Source organism: Drosophila nasuta, chromosome X (assembly GCF_023558535.2).
Source record: "Drosophila nasuta strain 15112-1781.00 chromosome X, ASM2355853v1, whole genome shotgun sequence".
NCBI lineage: Eukaryota > Metazoa > Arthropoda > Insecta > Diptera > Drosophilidae > Drosophila > Drosophila nasuta.
In genome coordinates this window covers 1,557,249-1,578,959 of record NC_083459.1, presented here as the reverse complement: position 1 = coordinate 1,578,959, position 21,711 = coordinate 1,557,249, and positions in this window count along the sequence as shown.

Genomic DNA, 21,711 nt, shown 5'->3' with positions numbered 1-21,711 from the left:
GCTGTCGTGTTGTGTCGTGTGTCGTGTGTCGGCTGTCTGCCAATAGTGTAGCACCTGCATCGCGTGCGCAACACACTTACAACATGCAGCCAACTAACACACACCCACACAAACACACACATGCCACATGCCACATGCCACACGACCTCCCTCAGATAGCCTGTCGCCAGGCCTGAAGCAGCCGGTAACTTGCATTTTATTGTGGCCATAAAAATTGTAGAAAAGAGCCAACTAAAATGCTATGGAAAATTTATTAACGACGCCAGCCAAAAACAGAGAAAACCTGAAAAAAAAAAGAAAGAAAGAAAGAAAGACAGCTGCCCCACAAGACACCAAAGCACTCGCTTTCTCTATGTGTTCTACGGCGCCTTGACTTATGCTATTGATTTTTTGCTCCTATTTACCTGCGTTGCCTTTTTTCTATCTCTCGTTTTGTTGTTGTTGTTGTTGTTGTTGTTGTCTTGCATAATTACGCTCATTATAATTATATTAAATCTGTGAACATTTTTCTGTAGCATTTTAATTACGAAACGCCGCAGCTGCTTGGCCTTTGACTGCAGCGCCACCTCCGCCCACCTCCGCCCACCTGTCGACGTCAGTAGGCGGCAAAAAACTAATTACGTGATATTAATTAGAAAGTCAGCGAAATGCTAATGATCCACAAAAGAGCGAATAGCAAACAATTAAGTGCTGATACATTAATCGAATACCCTAAAAATACATGTATATCCTCTAAGTGAGCACATTTGAATGAATGATTAACCCATGCATGAGAATAGGATTATTGGAAAAGTCATATCAAATCAAACGATTCACTATAACGCTTGCAGTGTGTACTAAGCGAATTCCCTAAAGCAAACAATGAAAATGCAGTCGAGAACATTGAGGTGTTATTCTTAAAATATATCAAATTAATATACTAAAAAAATACTAAACATACATTATTCTTACAATATGCGAAATCAATATACCGAAAAAAAATACTAAATAAATAAGAAAGCTAGCTGCTCGCTATCCACTTTAAATAAACAAAAATGTTGTGGTGTTTATTTTTAAAAAGTCATACCGAAAATATACTAAACAAGTAAAAAATATTCATTTATAATACAAGTAAAAGAGTCCGGTATTTTTCCTGAAACATACCGAATTAATATACTAAAAAATACTGAACAAGTATGGATATGCACTATACATTTCCACTTAAAGTGGAACATTATTCTGAAAATATTTGGATACCCGCTATCCAAATTCAAAAAATACAAAACATTGCAGTATTATTCCCTAAATATGCCGAAAAAATACTAAACAAGTCACTACACATTTTCAACAAAAGTGAAATATTAAAGCATTATTCTTAAAAAATACCAAATATTCTGCAAAAATACTAAACAGGTAAGAAATCTAGATATCCATTTACAATGAATGAAAACAGTATTCATAAGATCTACTAAATTAATATACCGGAAAAAATTAAACTTAGATCAAAAACTATTAAAGTATAATGAAGAAAGATGACAATCATATTTTCAGAAAGTATATTAATTAAATTTTATATATTTAATATAATAATATAATATTTAATTAAACTAAATTCAGTTATTTCAATTCAACAGATTTACAATTATTGAAATAGGCATTCTTAATTTACTCTATTTAGTGGGATGTTTACAGGGTGTGGAGCAACAGCAATTTATAGTAATGAAAGCGAAACACAAAGTGAGAAAGAGAACTCGATTAATTTCGTGTATTACTCCGGCACCTCCGATTCACAAGAAGAAAAAACCCCTTTCGAGAACTGCGTGTCCTTGTTGTTGGCAATAAATTTGCACGGCGCTGGCCGAAAAATGTCAGGAGCCACAACCAAACCGATATAGGCAGAGAGAGAGAGAGAGGGAGAGAGAGAGAGAAAGAGAGAGAGAGAGACCTGCAGCCATTTACGGCAAATTTTTGGATCATTTTCGTATCGATTTTTTTGCTTCTTTTTTTGATTTCTTGCAATTTTCACGGCGTCGTCGGCCGGAAACGGAAGTTGCAAGTGGCATGCGTCGCTGTTGTCTGACCGCCGCGATAGTCGACTCTATTTATCTTGCACACTTGGCTTGTTGGCTGTTTGTGTTGCTGTTGTTGTTGTTGTTGTTGTAGCTCTTGCTGTTGTTTTGTCTTGTAGAACGGAAATCGCAGTCAGAGTCCGTCTGCAAAATGTATGAAAAGTTCAAACCTATTTAAAAGGTTTGCGGTTTTGTTTTGTTTTTTTTTTTTTTCATTTGGCACATTAATTAAGTACTTGTCATTTAACAAGTTGGTCGCATTGCCAGCTTAGCAACTTTTGCCACCGCCACCGCCACCAACTGCAGCAACAGCAACAGCGACAACAACAACAACAAGCTGCGCAAGTTCCCGCGGGGCTGCAAAAGCGTTGAACTAAAAATATTGCGCATACGCAATGTGGCCTTCAAAGAGGAGCCAAACAAAAGTTGAGACTACGCAACATTTCGCACTCACTGCTAATTCTTGAGTGTGCCAAAAACTGACAGCTAACAAATTAGTGTGTGTGTGTGTGTGTGTGTGAGTGTGTGTGTATGTCTGAGAGAGACAGTGTGTGTATTTTCTCTTGTGTCGATTTGCTAACTGCGCCTCAGCCATTATGTCTGGCATTTTACCGTTGCTTGGCGCCGTTTAGATTTTCATATTCAATAGCTCTATCATATGTTTATCCATGTGTGTGTGTGTGTGTATGTGTATTGGAATACTGTGTCACAACTGTGACGTCACAGACACACCAAATTTCGCTAATGGAAAAGAGCTCAGCGAGCGAGACGCTAAGCATAATGAAATGCTAAAGTTTTGCTTAAACTTTTAAACATAATTTGCAGCTACAAGTTTTTGGCAGTTTTTGAAGTTGACGACTTCATATTTTGAATATCATTAATTTTAAAGTTAATAAATAAAATATTATATCTCAACTTCCGAGAAACATTGAAAAAAAATATAATATTTAAAACAATTTAATATGGATTTTATAAATACATACATATAATTCTATATCTCTATTTTATGAACTTATTTTCATATTACAATTAAACTGAAAAGTACTGAAGAAATTTGAGGAAATCATGGTAAAATGGTAAAATTTTTTTTTTTAACCTGATTTGCAGATACAAGTTTTTGAAGTTGGCGACTTCACATTTAGAACAACAAATAATTTGAACTTCATAAATAGAATTTCTATTTTAAATTTCTTGAACTTAAATTCATATTACAATTAAAATTGAAGAAATATAAAGAAAGCTTCATGAAATACAAAAGCTTATTGTTTAAACTTCATATATGATTTGCAGCTAAAAGTTTTTGTCACTTAAGGCAGAATTTTGAATTTCATAAATAAAATGTTATATCCTTATTTCTTTTGAATTAATTTCGTATGTTAATTAAGCTGTGCAGTAATAATTTATGCTGTTTAATGCTTAAAATTCATTCTGCATAATTTGTAATACCAAACTTGAATGCAAAAGTGAAAAGTTTATAGCACAACAAACCCATCTAAGAAATTGCTGAAATATGTTTTATTTGTAAAGTATAAAATACTTATTTGCGCAGTTAATTTAAGTGGCCATCAAGTGCACATAATCCAGAATTTAATTCAGCAGAGCGCAAAACTCTCGCTTCGCTTTCTGTTGTTGGCCGCTTCAATTTCTTGTGAAATTATTTATTTGCTTTGCATTCGTATTTAAATTGATTTGTTAACTTTATGCAGTCAATTATGAAGCTAGCAGAAACCTGACCTGTTTTTTAGTATCTCAAGCATGAAATTGAACGAAAACCAGAAAAATGTGGTCAATTTGCACTTACACTCAAGTCAATACTCTTCTCAAAGAAAAAAATACAAGTGTTCTTAAATTAAATAAAAATTTAACCTGAAATGATACCAAGGTTATTTTTGAACCCACATTTTTATTTTAAATTATTATATTTATTTACTTCTTATTATATTTGCTTTTTAAGGTAAAAACTTTCCCATTTATTTAAAAATTAAATTAAATAGAAACTAAGCTTTAAATGAAACCATGTTAATTTTTTACTTTTTTTTGCCTTTCAAAATATTTCTTATCAAAGTTAAAAGCTATCTTAATATCTTACTGCAAAAACTAATTAAATCTTGAACTAAATAAAATCTCAGCTTAAAACGAAGCCATATTTATTTTTATATTAAATTATATTGTTTATTTACTTTCCATAAAACTATTTTAATACGTTTTGCGCTAAAAATGTATTCAATTTAATTGAACATAAAATTAAATAAAAATGGAACTTGGAAATATAATTTTTTACTTCTTTTTTGTTTGAATTGAAGCTAATTTAAAGTGAATATATATTTCAAAACTCTTTCCGAAATAGTATAAAAATTAATGACAAATTTAATTATATAAGAACAGAACTTGGAATAAGGACATGTTCATTTTTATTTTAAATTAGAGTATTGATTTAATTTGTATATAATTTTTATTAATATTAAAGTATCAAACCATTCGCAAGCAATTTATAAAAGTTAATTAAATATAGAAACAAATAAAAACTGAACCTTAAAAAAAACCAAGTTTATTTTTGCACTTTATTTTTATTATATATTAATTATTTACTTTCAAGTAAACATATTTGCTATTTAAGTTAAGTTAAGTTGAGTATTTGCACGAATTTATTTTAATACTCAATCTAAAAAATATACAAATAAATTTAAAATTCAATGAAATAAAAATTGAACTCCATTTGGACACCACAAAGTTATGATACCCGTTTTGGGAAAGAGTAACAGCAAAACAAAAGGAGAATAAACCAAAACAAAAGGCACAAGTTGTGTGGGCGGCTGGGCGTGGTCCAATTGATAACCATTTGCTGCTTTGATGAGGCACTCCCTCAACTCCCTCAGCTCCCCATCTCACGCTTTTTCGTGTCTCTTGCTTTCTCCTTTCTTTTGCTTTCTTTGCTTTTGCTATGCGTTCGCTATGTGCCCCTCTATGCATAAATTCAAGTTGCCTTTCAAGCTATTTCCATCTATAGAATCGTGCCATGATTTTTATACCCGCTACCCATAGGGTAGAAGGGTATTATAACTTTGTGCCGGCAGGAAATGTATGTAACAGGTAGAAGGAGGCATCTCCGACCCTATAAAGTATATATATTCTTGATCAGCGTCAACAGCCGAGACGATATAGCCATGTCCGTCTGTCTGTCTGTCCGTCTGTCCGTCCGTCCGTCCGTCCGTCCGTCCGTCCGTATGAAACACTGGATCTAAGAGACTATAAGAGATAGAGCTATAATTTTTTTTTCGACAGCATTTGTTATGTTTGCACGCAGATCAAGTTTGTTTCAAATTTTTGCCACGCCCACTTCCGCCCCCGCAAATCAAAAAAATTTAATAACAAGTGTAATTTTAAAGCTAGAGCTGGTATATACAATAATTACTGTAGTAGTTATGATTCCTGAAAATTTGGTTGAGATCAGATAAAAATTGTAGAAGTTATTTAAGAAATACTTTTGTATGGGCAAAAACGCCTGCTTACTAGGGTCTGAGTTGCTTTGGCCGACAATCTGGTATATTGTGCCGTTTATGGTATATTTTGAATGGTGTACTATATCGATATACCAAACATACCATTTGGTATTTTTTTAGTATTTTTTTAGTATTTTCGGTATATTTTGAAAATGATACCGCAATATTTTGCCTTTATTAAAAAATGGGTAGCGGGTATCTCACAGTCGAGGACACTCGACTGTAACTTTCTTACTTGTTTTGTTGCTGTGTTTGTTTTTTTTTTTGCTTTTTTTTTGTCGGTTAGCTTTCTTGTTGCTTTTATTGTTATTAATATTTCATTTCCTTTTTCGGGAATAACGTAGAGGGGCCTCTGTGGCAGCCACAATTGCGTTGTATTTTCCTTGTTTCGTTGTTTCGTGTAAAAATCTTTTTTTCGGCAGTGTGAGATTAGAAAATGGCTGCGTTGCGGCTGCCAGAAATGGCGTCGTTCACTTTAACATTGCATACTTTTGGGCATTTTATTATATTAAGCTATAAATTTCAAGGTCAGACGTCACATGCCATCTGCCAGTTGTGTGGTTTGTTTGTTGCTGCTTTTACTAAGTATTTTTGTGGTTTGCTGTTGCTGTTGCTGTTGTTGGCGGCACGCAAAGGCAAAAAGGACATCTCTCAGCTGGCCCATTGCGGAACCTTTCGAGATTCCTGCCTGTCACGACTGTAATGCCAACTAATTGCCTTGTTAAATGACATTTTGCTGACCCAAACACACACACACATATTGCTGCCTATCTATGACTATGCAGGACTTTCAGTCCAGCTCTACATAATTGGATGTCATAAAGTGTTCACAGTACATTTTTTATCAATTAATGTTACCCAGTTAGCCCTCAAGTCGCCAGAGGCCACACAAGCTAAACAAGCTACACAAAAGCTGTATGCCTTCACTTCTCGGCTCAAATTACTTTCATATGTTTTGTTACCTTAAAGCGTAATTTCAGTTTCACACTTTTTGGTAGACTCTCAGACTTTTCCCAATTAATAATAAATAATCAATGGCATTTTCAGACACGTATTTCCCTACGTTTCATTTTGATTTTGAAAAATTATATTAAGCTACAATACAAAAAATGTATCTTCATGGACAAACTTGCGTGCAAATGTAATTTCATGTAACCTTCATTAATAATGTGAGCAGCTTGGAAAAGTGTCTTATAAACGGGGTATTCAGGTTTTGTGGACTCCTTTTAAGTAATATTATTACTTCATTGTTAAAATACTTTTATAAAAATACTGAATTAAATGCTTAACAAGTTTAGTTTATAATTTATTTGTCATTCATAGTTTTCAGCTTAAAATTAACTACTTTAAAAATACACCATTTGACATTAAAGATTTTATACATTACTATAGCCAAGAAGATTATAGTTAACTGTTATCTTTTAAGTATTAATATTTGGTATTCAAGCTTACAATTAAGTTTGATTAAGTCGATTCATAGAACTATTTAATTTTTTTTAAATTTAAAATTTTTATTTGTCGTTCTCAATCAGTTTTCAGTTTAAGATTCACAGCTATAGAATTCCTTTTTTTGATTTTAAAGCTCTTATTACTTTGATTTAACTAAAGTATTTAATGTGAAATCTGTGTGCACAAATAATAAAAACCTATTTACTATTTAAGTTATACTATTTTTGTTATTTACTTTTCTTTTGTATTCAGCTTGCTTTTGTAGATGGATAAAAAATATTTTAATTTGTATAGTTTTCTTAATAGCTTCTTTATATAATCTTTTCCTTAACATCAAATTTATAACCATAACGCGACTTTGCTTCACTTTTAAGATTTCATCAATATAGTTAAAAACAAAAAAGATTTTTTTGTATCTGGTGCCTGTAGATTAAATTTAAAAATTTAATTGTAAATAAAAATATTTGATATTAAAGATAAATTAGATTAGTTGAGTATTTGAAAACAACTTTTATAATTTATTCATCATTCGCAGTTTTCAATTGAAAATTGATAACTATAAAATTACTTCACATTACTTTAATCTGGTATTTTTTGAAGTCTATGGTATATTTTAAATATAATAGTATACCCATATGTTGTCAAATATAGGCTTTCGTAATATGCTTTTGTAGACAATCTATTAAGTTTTGTATGGCATTGCCTGAATGCAATAGTATATTCATATATATACCACATATAGACTTGGAAATATTTTAGTATATTTTGGGTATATGCATTGGTTGGTAATCTGGTATTTTTGGAATGTGTCATATATTTTCAATGGAATAGTATATTGCCTTGGGAATATTTTGGTATTTTTCCACTACATTCTTTGGTTAGCAATATGATATTTTGTACTCTATGGTATACATATATTCAATGTATCAGCATATCAATATACCAAATATAGCCTTTGGTATAATTTATTCAACAGATATGCCAAATTAATATGCCAATTAAATATTAAAATATACCAAAGACAATGTTTGGAATGAATTCCAAGTATCTCCAAGTCGAACACACTCAGCTGTGGCTTTCTTAATTGTATTTTTGTTGTCTTTGTTGCTATTTTTAGCATTGCAAAATTATTTTTTTGCATATTTTAGGAAAGTTCAACCTTCCGTCCTTTGCATTGCTGTGCGTTTTTTGTTTTATGTCGACACATTATTGTTTTGTTCTTTTTTTTGTTCAGTTAATCCACATGAAAATGTAATGTTGTAGAATAAATCAAGAGCATTTTGAGTTTCGTGGGCTTTAAAGTTTCGTGGGCTTTGTGCAATGTGTTCGCAGTGCCTTAAACGCCTTTAATTAAGTTTTATATCAGTTGCACGTCGGTTGGCATTAAGGCCAAAAGGTGTTGTGCCCCTTGTTGTTGCCGTTGTGGCGTTGTGGCGCTGTGGCGCCACCTGCTGGGCGTTGCTTGCGTTTTATTTGAATTGCTATATATGGTCGCTGCGCTGGGGCGCCTAAAAGCAGATTCCATTTGGTGTGTGGCAAGTTTGCCGTAAATCGATGCGGCAGCCAGCCTAAGCAGCCATAAAGTAAGAGAGGGCAACAACAGTAACACAAAATAAAAAGGGCCGCGCTTTGAGCCCCAAAATTGGAAGGGGCAAGTTCCATCGCCAGCGAGCGAGCGAGAGAGAGAGAGAGAGAGAGACTGTGGAGATATCCTTTGGCTGTGTGTATTGCTCTTCCTTGTTCTTGTGCTTGAAGTGTCACTTTGGATTGTGTGCGGCGGTGACACGTGGCAAGTTAAATTGAAATGCCGCCGGCATCGCTGTACATATCTATTAGGCTTTGCGAACGGTTGCGAGGTATCCAGCGTTTTTTGTGGACAACATCTTGCCCGTTCCCCCTTTCGCTTTCGCTTTGTGTGTGGCACTTAACGACACAGACATTGGGAAATGTCACCTGCTGAATATCCAAAATATAGCCAGTCGTGTAGTCGTGAATTCTTGTCTAACTGCAGTCAGTTTGAATGCATTTCCACGACGACAGCGACAGCGACGTCGGCGGTACCTAATAAATTTGGATAAATGCTGATTACATTTTGCTCTCTTTTCGAGCATGAGAATGAGATTTGCGGTCGCAAGCTTAGCATTTACCTTCCACTCTCTTTTTGCATAACAAGCCACGCCACACAGCATGCGAACTCTATACTGTGTGTCGCTGTTTATTGATTTGCAATGCTTTCATTTTCATGTCCTGCCATGTCCTGCCATTCACATTCACATGCAAATGCAAATGCCAATAGGCGTTAGCGTAGGCGTGCCCACAAAATACTAAGCATATTTTGCCAGATAACCACTGGCAAAAATTGCAATCATCATCCAGCGAGGCTGGAGACAAGCCCAGAGCCCAGAGCTCAGAGTCATAGCCAAATTCAATAAGATCCAAAGACGCAGTGCTGCAAAATAGCTTTTGCTGTGTGCCAAGTCAGTCAGTCATTTCGTGAATCATACAGTCATCCAGTCAGTCAGTCAGTCAGTCAGTTAGTCATTCAGTTAGTCAGTCAGTCAGTCAGTCAGCCAGCCAGGCAGTTGGCCAATTAGACAGCACCCAAAGGGCTGACAATACCAAACGAGGACGCACATTAAAGCCAGGCCCAACGATTTATGTGGTGCGGCATACACACATACACACACACACACACTCACACAAACACACTGGGTCATCGTTGGTTGGCCTGTGAGTGTTTGTGGGCATTTATATTCATTATTTATGACAAAAACCATAAATAAATAAACCATAAATGCTAACCAACTAATAATATAGAGCAGAGCAAAGCCGATCTGAGCAGAGCAGAGCATGAAAAATGCAATTTAAATCGACTGCACTTCCAGTCCAGGAAGTACTCGAGTCAAATTTCCAAATGTGATGTTGACACAAGTCTCAAATGAAGCTCACAAAGCCTTCAAATTGCATTAAAAACATATTTTGTTTGCCTATTACAAAAGTAAACAAACCATTGAAGTAACCTTTAAGGAACTTTCAGATGCCTACTACCCATTTCTAATAAAAGTAAAATAATATACCACAAAAATATTTTTAATACCGAATATACCATACTTGGTATATTCATAAAGTACTGCATAAAGATCCAATTTAATATGTGTAATTAAACAATATGGTATATTTTATATTCTATGGTATATTTTGAAAATAATAGTATGTTTATATACCAAATATAGAGTTTGGTATTGTAAAACCATAAATAAACAAGGTATAAATGAAAAATGTAATTTAAATTGAAAACTGTTAAATTGAAGTAGTCTTTGAAAAACATTTTCAACTCTTTAATGTTAAATCCGTACTTTCTATTTCCCTTTAAATACTTTTGAATATGTAATTTCTGTTATTTCTGCAGCTTATGCTTTAAAGATTCGATTTGCTTTCAGCACATTCAATGTGATGTCATAATTGGATTGAATATCTTGGCGTTCGCCCTCACTTCAACGGGTTTTGAGCGTTGTGCAGATGCAAATGCAAAATGGCATAAAAGGTCAGCTGCCAAGTGGCACGTGCATCAGGTTTACGCCACAAGATTGATGCAGCACTGACTGTGCAGCAGATTGTGGTATTGAGCGATTGATTGATTGATTGATTGATTGATTGCTACACTGGTCGATCGATCATTTAATTAAAGTGCAGCGCCAACAAAGTTCAGTCCACTGTCCTCTGAACACCATTGCGAACAGTCAATTGCAATGCAGTAAAATGCACACAAAATTGACTGGCGACATCTCATCGCGTTGCTTCCTGCCCAAGGACTCCCATTTGGGCTCATTAAATCAGCCATTTTTTTCTTTTTTTTTTGGCAATCACTATCTAAATGAGAATTCTATGATGTAGCTATTATTTTTATTCAAAAGATTTATAGAGTAGACTTGCTTCATTTAGTATATAGTACCTTAATAGTCATACGTTTGACAACAATAAGTAATCTTTATCGATGTGTGCGATCAACGCTAGTCGAATGTTGTGAACTAGGAGCGTAAAAATTAAAATTTTAGAAGATAGTGATATACCAAAAATATATAAATAGTTATATGCTTGAAACTCAATGAATGGAATTTACTAATTTCGTTTATTCGCCCGATTTTATTTAAACTTTATCTCCAAATGACATGATTTTATTTGCAATTTTGGAACACAATTGCGATTGGTATACTTCGTCAGTCAAAACAAACAAGTAAGAAAGTTACAGTCGAGTGTGCTCGACTTTGAGATACCCGCTACCCATTTTGAATAAAAGCAAAATATTGCGGTATTTTTCTCAAAATATACCAAAATACTAAAAACACTAAAATTATACTAAATTGTATATTTGGTATATCGATATGGTACCACATTCAAAATATAAAACAGACTGCAAAATATACTAGATTGTCATCCAAAGCAACTCAGACCCGTAGCAAGTAGGCGTTTTTACCCATACAAAAGTATTTCTTTAATAACTTCCACAATTTTTATTTGATCGCAACCAAATTCAGGAATTACTATAGTTTTTGTTATGTATACCAAATTTGCTGGGGCGGAAGGGGGCGTGGCAAAAATTTGAAATAAACTTGATCTGCGTGCAAACATATCAAATGTTGTCGAAAAAAATTATTGCTCTATCTCTTATAGAGTCTGGGATCCAGTGTTTCATACGGACGGACGGACAGACGGCCAGAAGAAATGGCTAGATCGTCTCGGCTGTTGACGCAGATCAAGAATATATATACTTTATAGGGTAGGAGATGCCTTCTTCTACCTGTTACATACATTTCCTGCCGGCACAAAGTTATAATACCCTTCTACCATATGGGTAGCGGGTATAAAAATTGAATATGTGTAGATTGACAAGATTTTGACGAAGTAAGTAGCTGGAGATTGAGCTGGGAAGCTCTTCCTCGCTCTAAAATACGTGCTGTTAATTTAATTTCTGCAAAGGGTTCAATCCCTTCTCTCTATCTCTCTCTCTCACACCCTTTCTTTGATAACAGACAAACGAGAGTGCTGAAAACCTTTAGATGCATTCACGCATCTACTCTAACACATGGTGTGATTAACGAATATTTACTATGTCAATTAACTATCGTGTACTCGCTTGCACTCGCATACAAACGAAGCTTTATGTAAGATCAGGTCAGCTCTTCTTAAAACGATGTCAAAAACGAATAAGAAAAGAAACGAATAAGAAAGAAAAAGCGCAAGCGGGTACGTGATACTCGATTGTCAAAGCATGCGCTGGCTGATCGTGTCTCTCACACAGACATAATTCAAATGAGTCGATGTTCTGTTGTGTGTATTTGTGGAACTTTTTGGAGTGGTTTTCTGTAGTCCTCGTAAATACCGCCTGCTATCATGTTGGAGAGAAAAAGTTTATTATTTAAATGGAAGCAGTTGCTAGTATAAGTCTAGCAGAAGACGTTGCTACTACAGAAGGAAACACTAGAAACAGTATAACAGATTATTGATGAAACGGGACTGTGCTACAACAAAAGGGGTCAGAAGTGAAAGCACAACAAAAAGGGACAGTAGTAAAAGTATAACAGAAGACGTAGCTACTATAAAAAAAACTCTAGAAAAAGTCTAGCAGATGACGTTGCTACCAGAAGAGGGGATATTAACAAAAGTATAACAGTCGACTGTTAGAAAAGAAGGCACCCTAGAAGCAGTATAACACAAGACGTGGCGCCAACAAAACGTCAGTAAAAAAAGTATAACATAAGACGTTGCTACAACAGAAGAGGGACAGTAATAAAAGTATAACAGAAGGTGTTGCTATAATTGGAGACACTATAAAAAGTCTAGCAGATGACGTTGATACTACAAAAGAAAACAGTAGTAAAAGTATAACAGAACTGGAAGGGTACAGTAGTGTAAGTATAACCGAAGACTTTGCTACACTACAAGAGAGTCAAGCATTAGGTAGAATAGGTGGATAGGTTTGAAGCAGTAGCTAGTAAAATTACAACAGAAGATGTTGCTAGTTTCAATTAATTAAAGAAGATTAAGAATTAAAGCTGTTCGAAATCATCGCAAAGAATAAAGTAAATGCTCTGCGTTGATAGTTCTGCAGGGATAAAGAACTTAATATTATACATATAAACATATTGTCTATATTTATTATTAATACGAATTTTTGTCAGTTGAATTACAGCAAATAACATACAAATAGATTTTCGTTTTAATAATAATAAGCATTCATATTTTAGCAATAAAGCATTAAAGTATGCCAAAAATAGATTTAACAACACCTTAACATAGACGTAAATAGGTCAGCTACTGGGTATCACGTTAAGTGTCTTATTATTGAGTGTCTTATAGCAAGAAGTTTTACGCAAGTTGTGCTAAAAAAAGACAGGATAAGCAATACGGAAATATTAGCAGTAAATGCATAAAGTTGAAGCTTCTTTTTGCGCTGTGTTGTTCTAACAATCAAACGCATAAAACGCAGCTAATTCGCAACTTGGCAAAAGCTTCTACAAAAGACTTTGCAAAAAGATGGAGGAGATGGTAAAGGCAACAACGAGCAGCAATTGCAATTGTCTAGCAAAGTTGCAAGTGTGTGTGTGTGTGTGTGTGTTTATGGTGGTTGGAACTGGAACTGGGCCTGCAACTTGGGGATTTGAGTCGCTGCCAAGACGGCCTAAAAGCCAAGCAAGCAAGCCAGCAAGCCAGAAGAGAAACAAATTTATAAGTATAATATAAAATAAAAAAGAAGAGAGAAGAAAGAAAAGCAACGTGGCGACGTCGAAAATGTGCAGCATACGCACAGGCGCCGCAACGCAAGTTTTCCCAATTGTTTGCTTAAGTTCGTGGGCCATTTATCATGGTGGCCAGTCACTCTACTGCTTCAACCCTATATCATAATGCATCTGCAACTTTTGCAGCGACTCACTCTCAATGCCATTGTTGTTGTTATTCTTGTTCTTGTTGTTGCACAATTGAGCGTCTGAAAGAAAGAAGTTATTTTTGGTTTTCGGTAATGAGCAGCAGGTTTACCCTTCTTTGTGTGTATGTGTGTGTGTGTGTGTGTGTGTGTGTATGTGTCTGTGCTGCAATTGCAATTGCAATCCTTTTCTCCTATTCTTTATTATTCATTTCAGTGCTGCAATAATTTTTCCACTGGCGAAATTTATTAAAGCCTTTCAAATACGCACCCACCACACTGAGAGAAATTACTTTCAGCGGTTTGGTTAGCTGGGGATTTAGCTGCAGCTGCAAAAGGGGCAAGTGCATGGCGTGGCATGGCAAGAGCAGAGCACACGCTTAACGGCTTGTTGGCTACTTTACGCCGTTGTACGTTCACGACAACTGCAAAAAGGCAGACGGCATAAAAAAAACAACAACAACATCACATTCAGTTATGCAGGTGTGTGAGCGTGTGTGTATGTGTGTGTGGATGTGTGCGTGTTTGGCAGGTACTTGAAAAAACATATTAAAAAATATAAAAAATGATATTATACAAACGATTGGCTGAATACTCTTTCAGCCTGTTGAGAAATAGTTAACGCAACGTATACTTTATCTTTGGCTCTTTCTATTTGCAAGCTCTAGTCATTGGACCCGACACGGTGGTAGAGCATAGAACGAACGACAGCAAACAGCAAGCGGCAAATTCAGCGCCACGGCGACGAAAAATCAAAGCACATTAATGTAAGGTAAAATGTGTTTTGTTTGCTTTTTAACCCCACATTTACACGCGCATACCCTAGCCCATTGAAAATGCATTCAAAAATGAGGTATACCGATATTTAGTATTTAGTATTTAGTATTTAGTATTTAGTATTTAGTATTTAGTATTTAGTATTTAGTATTTAGTATTTAGTATTTAGTATTTAGTATTTAGTATTTAGTATTTAGTATTTAGTATTTAGTATTTAGTATTTAGTATTTAGTATTTAGTATTTAGTATTTAGTATTTAGTATTTAGTATTTAGTATTTAGTATTTAGTATTTAGTATTTAGTATTTAGTATTTAGTATTTAGTATTTAGTATTTAGTATTTAGTATTTAGTATTTAGTATTTAGTATTTAGTATTTAGTATTTAGTATTTAGTATTTAGTATTTAGTATTTAGTATTTAGTATTTAGTATTTAGTATTTAGTATTTAGTATTTAGTATTTAGTATTTAGTATTTAGTATTTAGTATTTAGTATTTAGTATTTAGTATTTAGTATTTAGTATTTAGTATTTAGTATTTAGTATTTAGTATTTAGTATTTAGTATTTAGTATTTAGTATTTAGTATTTAGTATTTAGTATTTAGTATTTAGTATTTAGTATTTAGTATTTAGTATTTAGTATTTAGTATTTAGTATTTAGTATTTAGTATTTAGTATTTAGTATTTAGTATTTAGTATTTAGTATTTAGTATTTAGTATTTAGTATTTAGTATTTAGTATTTAGTATTTAGTATTTAGTATTTAGTATTTAGTATTTAGTATTTAGTATTTAGTATTTAGTATTTAGTATTTAGTATTTAGTATTTAGTATTTAGTATTTAGTATTTAGTATTTAGTATTTAGTATTTAGTATTTAGTATTTAGTATTTAGTATTTAGTATTTAGTATTTAGTATTTAGTATTTAGTATTTAGTATTTAGTATTTAGTATTTAGTATTTAGTATTTAGTATTTAGTATTTAGTATTTAGTATTTAGTATTTAGTATTTAGTATTTAGTATTTAGTATTTAGTGCTTTTAGAGGGTAACTGACAGTCAAAACATTGCAACAACGACTTTCATACTTGTTTTAAATACCATGGAAGGCGAGCCATTAAAAATATATTTATATATGATTGCAATGCGCCACCAACTCGCCAAGAGCCCTACAAAACTATAAGGCAACAGCAACAACAACAACAACAACGACATCAACAACAACAAGAACAGCAAAATAGTTGTTGTAGTAGTAAAAGCGCATAATACGAAAAATCGTTGCAGAATTTGAGGCGCCGCTGGCGTATGTGCAATTTTCAGTTACCTCGCGGCCAAAAGCGATGCAATTAAAATGTTTGCCTACCGCTTCTCTCTCTCTGTGTCTTTGGAGAGGGAGAAGCATAATAGGTGAAGTGTGGATTATGCATTTAAAATGCCAATGGGAAGCTAATTTACAAGTGTCACATTAGAGCACAGCAAAAAATTAAGCACTTTAAGCGCAATCGATTCGAGGCTCTCAATCAGTTCAATTCAATCAAAATTCGTCAGTCATCATTCATATGGCTCGCTGCACAGACGTCATAATTTAACAAAATCAGCACTCAAGCAATTATCAAATAATAGTCTCGAAAAACTGTTTATTAAAATAACTCATGCGTAAGCTTTTGGTATTTAATTAAGGCAGATCTAACGGCAAGTGTTGCTCGTATAAAACTACTTGAAATCATGCTTTAAATCTTTACACTTCACTGCCTCAAAAGCAGCCATTAAACAAATTATATAATTGCAATCGCGAGTATTTTATATATCCTTCAATTAAAAGGATGTTTTCGGACTAATCCACTACACATCGTTCGTAGCAAATGCCTAACAAAATATAATATGTAATCAACTTTGATTGTCAGTAATTGAATTAGATTTTTTAAAACGCCATTTGCAATTAAATGAGTTAATCAACGAGCAACTGAATTGCAAATTAATGAGTTAATCAACAAGCTTAACTGAAAATGAAATGTCAAGTATTAATGTTAATACATAATTTAAATTCATCTTTAATTCAACCAATTTATTGGTTCAATCAAAATCGATTTCACAACTTTTTATTACACTTTCATGTTGCATTAGCACTTGCGTACTATATCAGTATTAAACAGTCAATCAATTGGCTTGTGCTTAAATCCCATATGTGCTTAATTCAATCCAACCAAGCCAAGCTCAGCTAAGCCCTATCAATCAATCAATCGATTAACTATTACATAAACGAATGCATCCACCTAATTGTAGCCACTCATCATAAATAAATATATCTTTTGATAGGTCAATTACAAATTATAAGCTATCTAGCTCCCAACTATTTAATAAACCTTCATATTTCCTAGCACTAACTGAATTAAACACTCAATCAACTGGGCTGCGCTTAGTTCGCATATGGGCTTAATTCAAGCCAGCCAAGCCAAACTCAATCAACTATCACATAAAATTTGCTTGTTTCTTTCGTCAATCAAACGCAACCCGTTCTGTCATCAATCGAATGCATCCGTCTAGTTGTCGCCACTCATAGTGTTGTCAATCAATCATTGCAGCAATCCATCAACATTTATAAGCTAATCACTGTATGTAAAAATATATCGATTTCCCATTTATATTACACTTTCATGCTGCCTAGCACTAACTGCTTAAAACTGTCAATCAATCCGATTGTGCTTAATTCGCAGATGGGCTTAATTCAATCAACCCAAGCCAAACTCAATCAATCAATCAATCGATCAACTATCACACATAATTCGCTTATTTCATTCGTCAATCAAACGCAACCCGTTCTGTCATCAATCGAATGCATCCGTCTAGTAGTCGCCACTCATATTCTTGTCAATCAATCATTGCAGCAATCCATCAAAATTTATAAGCTAATCACTGTATGTAAAAATATATCGATTTCCCATTTATATTACACTTTCATGCTGCCTAGCACTAACTGCTTTAAATTGTCAATCAATCCGATTGTGCTTAATTCGCAGATGGGCTTAATTCAATCAACCCAAGCCAAACTCAATCAATCAATCAATCGATCAACTATCACACATAATTCGCTTATTTCATTCGTCAATCAAACGCAACCCGTTCTGTCATCAATCGAATGCATCCGTCTAGTAGTCGCCACTCATATTCTTGTCAATCAATCATTGCAGCCAGTCAAAGCAACGGATTGCATAAGAAATTTCCGAACCACATTCGAAGTCACCTTCGAGCTGCTGCTTCAGCTGCAGACGCTTACAATTGGCAACCCCATCAGAAAACCCTTGAGGCCCCATTCGCATCCCATGTACAATTACATCTTTATCATCTGCGTCCAGCGGTTAAGCAGCTGTCATGGCTCGTCGCTCGTCGCTCGTCGGCAGCCGCTGGCCACTGTCCTGATCTGCGACCTCATGGCATAATACAATGCCGTCATCATCGTCATCATCATCATCATCATCATAGTCGCTGCCACCGTTGCCCCACAGCTGTTTGCCATTTGCCATTTGCCGTTTTGCCGGGAAAAAGCTTTTGGCCATATGTTTTGTTTTTGGTTTATGGCGCAAAAGCACTTCCAACACACTTCCATGCACGGGAAATGGGCACGTGTCCAACAGTTTTTGGCCATGGAAGGGCAACCAAAAGCTCTGGAATCGGCAGGCGACAATGTTGCAGCAAAGCTCGCAGTCGACGAGACGACACCAAAAAAAAAAAGAGGAGGAACGGAAAAGGAAATGAGAATGGAAGCTACAAGAATTCATAGGCAGGCTGGTAAAAACAAAATGCCGGCTATGCATGTGTTCGGGAGGCAAAAGAGAGAGAGAGAGAGAGCACATGTAAGAGCGAGATACACATAGCAGAAAAGAGCAAGAACCAGAGAGAGAAAACGAGAGAGCGAGAGAGAGTAAAGCGAGCTTAATGCGTTGTCTGAGAAACAACTCAAGTAAAACCTTTGACTCAACTTACACCCGAGCCCCTCTCTACACCGGGCTAACTCAGTCTGCGAAGCAGCACAACAATGGCAACAAGAAGAGGAAGACGAAAAAAGAAGCTATAGAAAAACTTGCAACAATGTGACATTATGTCATAACTGACATTCTTATGTTATGTTGATTGTTGTTGCCGTCTCCGTCTGCGTCTCAGGATTTGCGAGTGTCTGCAGCAAATGCCGTCAAGTTATCTCATAAAATTATGAATACACTTCAGTCTCCCTTTGACAAACAGTCAAACTGCCTCACCTTCCACTCCCCCACTTCCACTCCCCAACCAACATAATACCCAAAAAGAAAAAAAAAACCTTGACATTGACAATTATACAGCTGCTTCTTGTCTGTCGCCTTTTTCTTTTTTGCTCAGGAAAAACAATGAAATTATTATCAGAAAAGAAAAATAAAACGAGTGCAAGAACCGAGCGTAAAATGTATAAAGTGTATACAGCTCGAGTACTTGCTAAGCCAGGCTAATCCCAAAGGCACATAGATTATGCAACCTCCGTTGAATAGAATGGACTGCGAATAGACGATGAGGAACAACAGCATGTAGTGCTATAAATACATTTACAATTTATAAACGTTGCGATTTGTAAATGAAACAGCCTCAAGCTTAACCTCTACTATATCGGTCCGAACTTTAAACTATATATTTCCAATTTAACTACAGTTAGGTTAATTTCTTATTATTTAACCCTTTAAAAAAAATTACAATAGCATATGGAAATGTAATTCTTTAAATTAGTCATTTGACTTTTCATTCCAAAATATTACACTTTTATATTTATGCATTAGCTTTAAAAAGTACACTCTTTTTATTCTTTAAACTACGTATTCTTAATTGAAATGCAGTTAAGTTTTTATAAATTAATCAAATATAAAAGTTGCAATAATAATTAGTATAAGAAATGTTAATTATATTGTAAAATATTAAAAAAAATTCTATATCTATATTTTGTTATTACTTTAAATTCTTTAATGCATTTTTTGAAATTTAAATTTGGGAAATTACTAAAAATTGTATAGTGCTTTTAATTAATGGCAAACAACTCAAGTGAATATGATCCTTACACGAAGCAAATCTTAACTGAATTTGTCTTTATTTTGTTGTTACTTACATTTCTTTAATGTTTAAGAAATTTGGGAAATTAATTTCTTTGGTTTTATTGAACATTTTAAATTGTTTTTTATTAATGCTCAAGTTTTTTTGTGGCCCACACCAAGCAAATTTAAACTGTTTTAAATTCAATGATTTATAAATAAAGAAGTAAGAAGTAAGCTACAGTTCAGTGTACTCAACTGTGAGATTTCCGCCATACCCATTTTAAATAAAAACGAAACAGTGTTTTAAAAATATACCAAAACACAAAAATATACCAAATTATATATTTCGCATCATATAGTATTTTTTAAAAATATACTAAAAATATGCCGAAAATAAAAATATATACCAACGACTATTTTTGGTATATTTATATACTACTACATTTGAAATATACCACAGAGCACAAAATGAACCAGCTTGTCAGCCAAAATTTCAGGAATCATAAATATTGTAGTTGTTAAGGTATGTACCAAAAATCGCTCTAGCTTCACGCTTGTTTTTCGATTTTTGTCGATTTGCGGGGTTGGAAATGGGCGTGGCAAAATTTGAATTTTGATAAGTCAAATGGAAATTATATCTTTATTTCCTGTAGTCTCTAAGATCTTGGTATTCATACGGAAGGACGGACAGACAGACAGAAGGACATGGCACGTCTCGGCTGTTCACGTTGATCAGGAATATATATACTTAATGGGGTCGGAGATTACTTCATCTACCTGTTACATACATTGGAGGCACATAGTTATAATACCCTTTTACCCTATGAGTAGCGGGTATACAAATTTATTTAAATATCATGTTGTAGTTTACTAAACCTTTAACAACTTTCGAGTGTGAGTTAATTCACTTAATCAGCTCTGCATTAACTTAGTTGAAACTTGCTCTAATGCAATACACTTTAAAACATGATATGCCTTTTGGCAGTGTGCAAGTACATGTTAGACTTCTGCCATTGTTTCAGTAAACAAGTTGTGTCAACTGAAGAGCTTGTGTGGTTGTTTATTGAGGAAAGAATGGACTCAATTTAGCTATATTCTGCGGCTTGTGCAACTAATCCTAAAGCTGAGGGTTTTTCGCTTAAATAATTTATATTATGAGTAGTCGCAATATGATGCGCCCCGCTGTTGATGACACTTGGCATTCAGTCAACCCAGAACCGGACAGAGAACTGAGAACAGAGAACGAAGAAGCAAACGGGGAACGCCGGTGGCACCCTGAGGCGTTTTAGTGTCAAAACAGTTGACACTTTTTTGGTCGGCCAGCTGTGATCGCATCGGGCGCTAAGCAGTCGACAAAATCCGCTTAAATGCCACATCCGCTTTGGGGGATAAAAGCAAAGAGTGAAAGAGAGAAAGAGAGAAAGCCCAGCTCTATGGCAACTAAAAAGAGCGTTGCATACTTTCGAGCGCTTTAGCTGCCTAAAACGGTCAACAGAGGGCGCCTCAAGGCAATAACATTCAAATGGGGGCGAGCGGGCGCACATTTCGAAGCTAACACACAGAGACACACGCACACTTACAAATATGATATTCTACTCGGAGCGACTTGAATAACACATAGTACATACATACACATACACATATATAGCTGACATATCTTTTGTTTGGCTGCCTTGACGCCCCCGGGGCCGCCCAAGCTGCAATGCAGTTGGCCATATTTTCATTGCTGACCGTTGTCCAAAAATATTTCGCAACACTGTTGACCAGATTTCAATTGCTGCGTGTGTCTGTGTGTATGTGTGTGTGTGTGTTCGTCTCCAATGAAAAATAAAAAACACTGTTAGGGTCTTTAATATCAACGCTTGACACTCGCCCAGCTGTCTTTGTCCTAGTTGCCCCCAGTGCCAAAGTCTGACGCCACGTTTTGTTAGCGCAGCAATTGAAATTTTGTTTCGTTGTTTCGTTGTTTCGTT